Source organism: Leptonychotes weddellii, chromosome 3, assembly GCF_054177405.1.
Source record: "Leptonychotes weddellii isolate Sample4059 chromosome 3, ASM5417740v2, whole genome shotgun sequence".
NCBI lineage: Eukaryota > Metazoa > Chordata > Mammalia > Carnivora > Phocidae > Leptonychotes > Leptonychotes weddellii.
The window spans coordinates 151874465-151883724 of NC_138371.1; positions in this window are offsets into that span (position 1 = coordinate 151874465).

Here is a 9260-nt window from a genome sequence, read left to right on the forward strand (position 1 = left end):
AGTGTCTGAAAAAATTATGCAGAGATTAATACATGAACTTTCCTACCTTCAGGGATTTGATATTTCAGGCCAACAAACAGGATGTTATCATACAACAGATAAAATAATATCTATTATTTTAATGTATTTACTTAAGCAATATAAATAATGCTTCTTCAGGTTAAACTGTACCTTTGTTATCTTTATTTTTTTTTTCTCTCAGGCAACTTGCATTGCTTTTTTACCAGTAAGAAAGTACATGGAAGGAAAATGGTAGCACAAAAGAAAAGCAGAGCAGTGGGGTCAGGAAAGAAGTAACATGGAAAATACCAGGAATGAAGAAAGACCCTGCCCATAGACAAGGGTGTAGAAAACTGTGGCTTGGGAGCATTATACAAGTTGTAGAAATCTCTTCAATGCACACCGTAAAAAAGATTAAAGAAAAATGTATCTTTGACCTATGAACAAGATTCACTTTTCTTTCTTTCTTTCTTTTTTTTTTGAAGCGGAACTAAGGAGAATGTAAGGGAGCAAATATCACTCTGGTGTGAGACCAACATAATAAAGCTTCTGTCCACAGGCGTTAAAAGTTGTTACATGTCTTCATCTCCAGGTTTATGTTTTCTACCCTCTTTGGGGTTAGGCATTTGAATCCAACTGCTATTATTAATCATTTTTTTAATTCTAAGGGTTTTATCTCCTTTACTTCCCTAAGTTGCTGCAAGGTTTTGGATGTTAAGATGAGATATTCTAATATTGGCAGAATTTTCTCTTGCTAAATGAATGGTATTGCATGAGAGGATACCAAAGGGTATGGTTTATTATTGGCTTCTGTTTAATTCCTTCTTCAATTATGTTAGTAGCAATAGAAATTAAAATATACCACAAGGCCTAAGCAGATATTAAAGACAAAATATAAATCAAATGACATATACAAATATGATAACCAAATACCTCCTGAAAAAAGAACTTCTGGATCACTAATTAATTAAAACTTATTCTGTATGAGAACATCCCAATTTGCATTACAAAGAACAAAATCCTAAAATGTATTTAGAAGGGTCTGGAATATCCAGCTAATGCAGGAAAAAAAAGCTGCCTGAAAAAGAAATCTAATCTTAGAGACCTTTTATCTCTTTTAGGATGGCTAAAAATAGAAATCGTGTAGGTGCCTAGGGGGCTTACCCATCATTTTGACATCTATTCTTTTTTTAGACTCTCACATTATTCTTTATTGAACCTAAATGTTGATTATTTGTGCAAGTTGCTCAATCTGGAATTTTCCTGAGACTGTAATTTACTACTTGACTTTCAAAATCCATCATTGTTCTAAGAAGAACATTGTAATTTCACTATACTCTGGCAGAGTAACTTACTTAGAACTTCAGTTAAAAGAGGTAAAGTGGACTTTTGAAGTATTTACTATGATTGTACATGTAAAATGGTGTGAAAATTTTTGTGGTATTATATTTTGAGGATATTACTAATTTTGTATTTGAAATGAAAATAATCAATGTATTATTAATTGCAACTGTTGACAGTAAAATTTCAGAGTTAATACATAATTTATGACTATATTTTTCTGTTAAATCTTAGAAGCAAATTAATACAAGTCAGATAAGTTATAGTGTCTTTGCTCTTAGTAGTTTTCTTTTGTGGGCAACTTTTAGATTATTTGCTTTTTAACTGTTATCTAAAAATAGCATGGATTTCTCTGAATAGAGAGATGAAAGGTGAGAACAGAGTTTTTTTTACTCCATCGCAAAAAGTAGTTAGCTGAGCAGGTGAGAGACAAACAAATACTGTGTAGTGAGAATAGACTTACAGAACTCAGTGACTCCATCAAACATAACAACATTTGCATTAAAGGGATCCCAGAAGGAGAAGGGAGAGAAAGGGGTGCAGAGAATGTATTTGAAGAAATAATAGCTGAAAACTTCCTGAATCTGGGGAGGAAAACAGAGATCCAGATTCAGGAAGCACAGAGATCCCCCAACAAATTCAACCCAAGGAGGTCCACACCAAGACACATAGTAATTAAAGTGGCAAAAAATAGTGATAAAATATTTTAAAGGTTGTGGCGCAAAGAAGACAGTTACATACAAAGGAAACCCCATAAGTCTATCAGCTGATGTTTTAGCAGAAACTCTGCAGGCCAAAAGAGAATGGCATGATATAGTCGAAGTGCTGAAAGGGAAAAATCTGCATCCAGGAATACTCTATCCAGGAAGAATTAAATACAATTTTAACTGTAAATTATTTCAATACAAAAGTGATGCTACTCATGCTTACATACCATTTTGTTTTCATCACCAGTAATAAAGTGACAGTAGAGAATACAGCATAGTTTAAACATAAATAGGAAGTGAATTTGAGACACAGTAAAAAGAAAAGATTAACACAAAAGGATTGCCACAAGGAAGTTACCAAATGAATCAATAAAATATTTAAGCATTTTGATTATATAAATGTTCACAGTTTCAATTTTATTCATGTCATGTCATTCAATTTTATATGTCATCATAACACATATGTGTATATATATTATATGTGTATATATATTATAGTATATTATCCATGTATATATAATGAGGTATAGTTAGATAGGTATAAAATATCTATCTATTCCACAGTTTGGAATTAAGGATATGTAAATTCTTTAAAAACCCTAAATAGGGGTGCCTGAGTAGTGCAGTAGGTTAAGTGTCTGGATCTTGGTTTCAGCTCAGGTCATGATCTCAGGGTCATGAGATCGAGACCTGCATTGGGCTCCAGGCTCAGTGCAGAGTCTGCTTGAGATTCTCTCTCCCTCTCCCTCTGCCCTCCTGCTCATGCACTCTCTCTCTCTCAAATAAATAGATCTTTTAAAAAAAATGACTAAATTACAGGTCTTATTTAAAATGATGCATTTCAGCTTGATTATATGTGTTATTTTAATAGTTTTTAATATAAAAATTGAGAGAATATGAGTGAAAACCTCATTTCTAAAGCTCAGTTTTGTTGCATTTTCACAGATGCATAGAATCTCAGGTTAGTGTTTGCTATAGTTGCATCTCAGGCAATTCTTACAGCAGAAAGACTCAGGCCACAGTAGCAGTAGGAAAGTTCAGAAAGGCTAGATTCTCCGGAATGCAGGCTTGCTCTACCTAATGATAAACACAGTCCAAGGAATCTTCTGGCACAGACAGGGAATACAGAATAAAATAAATAAAATAGGAAAATAAACCCAAATATAACTCAGTTCAATTATTTCAGAATATTCAAGGAGGAAGTCCTGACAAAATGTAAGGAGAAAATCACCTTGAAAGATATTTATTGTTGGCAACAATATATATTCATTTTATATCTGACCTTAAGAAAGTCTGTTTTGTGTGAAATACTACAGAAAGTTAAGAAGACATTGAAAAAATGCATTAAAACTAATATTAGGCCAGAAATATCCAGTTAAATATGGCAGATAGTCACATTTACTACTGCTTTTTTTTCTTCAAACAAATAATAACAGAAAACAAGTCAACAAGGAGTAATATATATATATATATATATATATATATATATATGTATATATATATACATTATAATCCAAGACCAAATTATTTAAAGAGGAAACAATGAAAAATAAGTAATACCACTGAATTCTCAAAAATATAACGTGGATGATAGAGTGGTAACAGACTTAATAGAGCAGAGCATATAGACTCAAAGGCCTATAGCAACAATGAGGGGCACTAATAAGAGCAGAAACATTTGCCTGTTATAGGAGGAGATTTCTAGGAGATATTGAGCATGGATTATGATATATGTATTTATTAGAGATTAGGGATCAACCTCTGAAAAGAGTTAAGGAAGAAAGTATTATTTGGCGAAGGGAGAAACTGAACTATGATTCAGGCTCAATAAAGTCTTGGTCAATGCCACAAGGAATTCTTAAACACACATGGCATGTCAGAGCTATCATGTGGTGGGCCAAAATGGCTAGTTCTTTGCTGGAATCCCTTAATGGGTTATAATGGAAAAAGTGTGTCTTTGTGTGAGATACCTCTTGTTTTAGGCCAATACGCCTTTGGTCTCTCACATTTCTTCAAATCTTGCAAGCAGAGTAACTGACAGTCTTGATCTTTTCAAGCATTTCTGCATAGCAAATAACCTTGGAGGTTAGAGATAATTGACACCATGGCAGAGATAAGATTCATTTGTTGTCTGGTGTAATAAAGACAATGTCTTCCTTTTGGGATAAAGAATGGGCAAGTTTGCTTGCAACTGCTTATAAAATATTGGGGTTTCTGAAGTTTATCCTCAGTTATTATACAGCAACCACCTAGGCCTACCTCTGCATCATTCCCATAGGAATTCAATAGCAAGAGGAATCACTATGAACATGGAGCTCAAAATGCTTGTTGTGCGATGAGGGATAAATCTTTTGCTTCTCACATAGAAGTCTTTAGTTGTCTTCTAGTATCCATGAAACTGGGATGTCCTAATGCTAGCTTGAAAGTGGGGTAAAATTTGGAACCCATCACAGTTCCTGACAGCTTTTGGTGATGAGGATGGGGCATTGACAGAGACATGTCTTCTGAAAAACAAAGTACAAAGCCTCTCCAGAGGCCAGGTTAGGGCACATAAGATCAATTGAGATTTTATATCAAATGGCTAACTTCTATGGTGAATGGAGAGAGTAAGGGCTCCCACTGAAGAGCATGCATCTTATCTGTTAATGAATGCTTAGACACTGAGTGAAAATAAAGACAAATGAAACAAGCTGCCCAGTTACTTTGGATGAATACTCAGAAGTTAGAGTGCTGGATCAAATAGTAGTTCTGTTTTTAGTGTTTTCAGGAACCCCCATAGTAGCTGAGCCATCTTGTATTTTCATCAACAGTGTTGTGTGGTTTATCCAAAACAACTGAAATCAGAATCTCAAAGATAGAAGCACTCCCATGATCATTGCAGCACAATTCACAATAGTCAAGAAGTGGAAACAACCCAAATGTCTATCCACAGATGAATTAATAAAGAAATGTGTCATATACATACAATGGAAACTAGTCATTATTTAAAAAAAGAAAATTCTGCATTATGTGATAGCAAGGATGAACCTTGAGGACATCACACTAGGTGAAATAAGCCACTCATAGAAAAATACTGCTATCTTTACTGGAAATGATTCAACTTATATGAGATATCTAAAGTAGTCAAATACATAGAATCAAAGAATGCAATGGTGATTGCTAAGGGCTGAAGAGAGAAGGAAATGGGGAATTAGCAGTCACCAAGAAAAAGTTTCAGTTAAGCAAGATGAGTAAGTTCTAGAGACTTGCTGCTCAGCATTGTACCTATAGTCAATAATAATGTCTTATACACTTAAAATTTGTTAATAAGATAGATTTTATGTTAAGTGTTCTCACTATAAGAAAAGAGAAGGAAGGAAAAAAAAAGTAAAGCAGGGGCGCCTGGGTGGCTCAGTCGTTAAGCGTCTGCCTTTGGCTCAGGTCAAGATCCCGGGGTCCTGGGATCGAGCCCCGCATCGGGCTCCCTGCTCAGCAGGAAGCCTGCTTCTCCCTCTCCCACTCCCCCTGCTTGTGTTCCTTCTCTCGCTATCTCTCTCTGTCAAATAAATAAATAAATCTTTAAAAAAAAAAAGTAAAGCAAACAAGCTGCCTGAATATTGCTTTGATTTTTGTTTATTCCCCCTTGGGGGTTGGGAAGAAAAAGGAATGTTATCATGGGGCAGCAAGGGGATGTGTCAGTGAGGCAGCAAACCCACCTAAAAAGCATTATGTCTGTAGCTGCTGAGTGAGGGAGTGCCCAAACCTGATATATAACTTTAGGTGCATCAAATTAAAATTCTATTTGGGGGAACTGTGAGCAGCTGTCATATTGTTTGAAAATAAAAGTAAATGTGTTTTGCTTATTCTGTTGCAGAAATGCTGTCTCTCTCTATGCCCTGTGATCCCTCCCTAGACCTCTACCTCAATCTCAGTTGCTTTAAGGAAAAACATAGGGGTGGGGATAAGGTCTTCCTGTCCTAATGAGGACTGAAGACCATGGCACTTGTCTTGAGTAAGTTGGTGATCTCGGGTGGTACAGAGGTCAGGGAGATATCAAAACTTTTATGGCTGTATTAGACATAGGCATGAAAGTCACCATCCAGCCTGTTTCTGTGGGCAGAGGAGGCATCCAGATCCAACTGACGTGTTTTGTGCAGGATTCACAACAGGGGAAGGATAAGCTAAGAGTTTGTAGGTGGAGCCCTGTGGGTAAATTGAATGCACTGATTTTGTTGCTTCTATATCTGAATACATAGTATGATTTGGTGTGCTATGTGCATGTCCATCCTTATCCCATAAGTACCAGAGGTAAACATCACAGAGGAGGAAGAGCTTCGAGTAGAGAAGTCCTAGTGGGACAAATTTCTCTGCCACTTTCTACCAGTGTGTAGTCACATTTCAGTATGAATGTCTGTGTCCATGGTTCAAAGTTTTTACTATTTGAATGGTCTATTCTTTGACAAGTCAGAATCCTAATTCCAACTATCCTGAGTATGCCATTATCACAAGTCCTTCAGCAGGGGTGGATGAAAATTCCTGACAAAATCAAAGGACCTATTTCTGCTTGCGAAGTAAAGTTTCTTGGAACTACATGGGCAGATTTACAATTCTCAATTCTTAACAGTAATCAAGTAAAAACTACCATTTCTTTAGCCCTTATTCACACACACACACACACACACAAGGAAGCAAACAACATTATTCAATCCAGTACCTGTCTTTGTAACTACTTTTTTTCTTTCTTTTGCTAATTGAAGCTCTTGAGAAAGAGATGCAGCATATTTCTAGAGGTACTCTTCGGGATTTTGGACTCCTGGTCTTCCTGACTTGGATGTCAGTTTAATCCCTTCTCAGAAGCACCTATTAGTTATTCCCAGGTTCTTCAAAACTGAGCAGGTGATCCATTGAGGCATTAAGAATTTTAGGCTTGATATTCACATTTTAGGATTGGCAAACTCAGACTCTATAACTAATAAGGTAGGAGAGGCCTAAAAATCTTAGCTTGTGAAATGAAAATGGTAGATTTAAGAACAGAATAAGATGGGCCCTACTTTAAATGAAAAATTGGCACCTAAGCCTTTTAGGGGAAACTCTATCTCTCACAGCTCCAGTTACAAAGCTGCTGGCTTAATATCGTTCTCAAGCCATAGAAATTCCTGGAAATGCCTGGGTCTGGTTCACTGTTGCTCTAGATAAACATAAATATGATAGTATTCATTGGGTTGCTGCAACTATTCAAGTCACTGAGAGTTCTGCATAACCCAAAATGTAAGTGGTCACTTTAGTTGGTAGACAGACTCAAGGCTGTTAAAGCTCTAACCAATACTTTCTTGATGAACCTTGTTACACTTTTATAGACTTCTAAGCTGCTGCCAGGAACGGAGTTATTTGTTCTGACATTTGGATTACTATAAGGACTATCAAATTAAAGATACCCCTCTTAGGGTCACAAACTCAAGAGGACTCAGTCATAGTAATTGATCAAATTGTCTAGGTCACTGTGGCAGATGCCCAACCTAAAGGCCCATTCCCTGATAGTACTGAAATCAAATCTGCTGATCCAGCCTGCACCAACTAGATTGCCCCTGTTGCTGCTGGATCCATTATCATGAAACATCCATCATCAAAGACTAAGTAGAAAGTAAAGCACTCTTGTTTATGATGTGGAGGCTGCCACTGCATGTGAAACTTGTTCATCTGCCAAAAGCTGACCTGTTTAACTTAAACAGTGGGAGAGATTACAGTATACAAGGAATGGTGCCCCTCTGCCATTGATGGATTGACTGTACAGACTTGAGCTATCTGTTGTGCCTTACTATTGTTGACATTTTTCAGGTTACCCTCATCTGGCTCTGACCACACCCTGTTGCCCTTGAAATTATTCCATGCCATGTTTATGTTTCTTGGAATATTTGCTGTAATAAGAGTGTTTCCATTATCACAAAAGCCACTCAACAGTGAGATGATAGTCAAGATATTTTGTGGACCTCTACCCTCCCTACTATCCATAGGAATCTGCTATGGTTGAGTGTTGGAATAGCCACCTAAAAAATAAATATATAAATTTTCTCATCTTACCTTCCTTACCATTTAATCTGTACAACTTAGGAAGGCAGTTAGATGATTGAATGCAACCAGTCTCAGAAAAGGATCATCTTTTTGAAGCTGCCTCTTGTGTGAGATTGGGACACAAAAATTCAAAAAAAAAAAAAATCAAGATCCATTCTGACTAATTTTTATCATGGCATATCTTTCCCCTAACAGCAGCCTTAGATCAGTCTAGTTGTTACACTTATTGGGTGGAAACCTGACTCAAAAGGACCCTAGGGAATTCAAACCTAATTGAAAATACTAACAAACTAAAACAACAAAAAATTAACATCCCCCCCAAAAACTCATAATAAATCAAACATATTGACAAGATTTATATACTGAAAATTACAAAATGTCAATGACAAAAAGCAAAGAAGACTTAAAGAGAGAAATATGCTGAGTGTAGTAATTATAAAACACAGTATTGGTAAGATGTCAATGTTCCCCAATTGGATCTATGGATTCATTGCAATCCCAAGCAAAATCCCAGAAAGCTTTTTGGAGATACTGACAATCTTTTTTTTGTTGTTGTTAATTTTTTCATTGTTATGTTAATCACCATACATTACATTATTAGTTTTTGATGTAGTGTTCCATGATTCATTGTTTGTGCATAACACCCAGTGCTCCATGCAGAACGTGCCCTCTTTAATACCCATCACCAGGCTAACCCATCCTCCCATCCCCTCCCCTCTAGAACCCTCAGTTTGTTTTTCAGAGTCCATTATCTCTCATGGTTCGTCTCCCCCTCCGATCCCCCCTTCATTCTTCCCCACCTACTATCTTTTTTTTTTTTTTAACATATATTGCATTATTTGTTTCAGAGGTACAGATCTGTGATTCAACAGTCTTGCACAATTCACAGCGCTCACCATAGCATATACCCTCCCCAGTGTCTATCACCCAGCCACCCCATCCCTCCCACCCCACCCCCCCACTCCAGCAACCCTCAGTTTGTTTCCTGAGATTAAGAATTCCTCATATCAGTGAGGTCATATGATATATGTCTTTCTCTGATTGACTTATTTCGCTCAGCATAACACCTTCCAGTTCCAACCATGTCATTGCAAATGGCAAGATCTCATTCCTTCTGATGGCTGCATAATATTCCATTGTATATATATACCACATCTTCTTTAT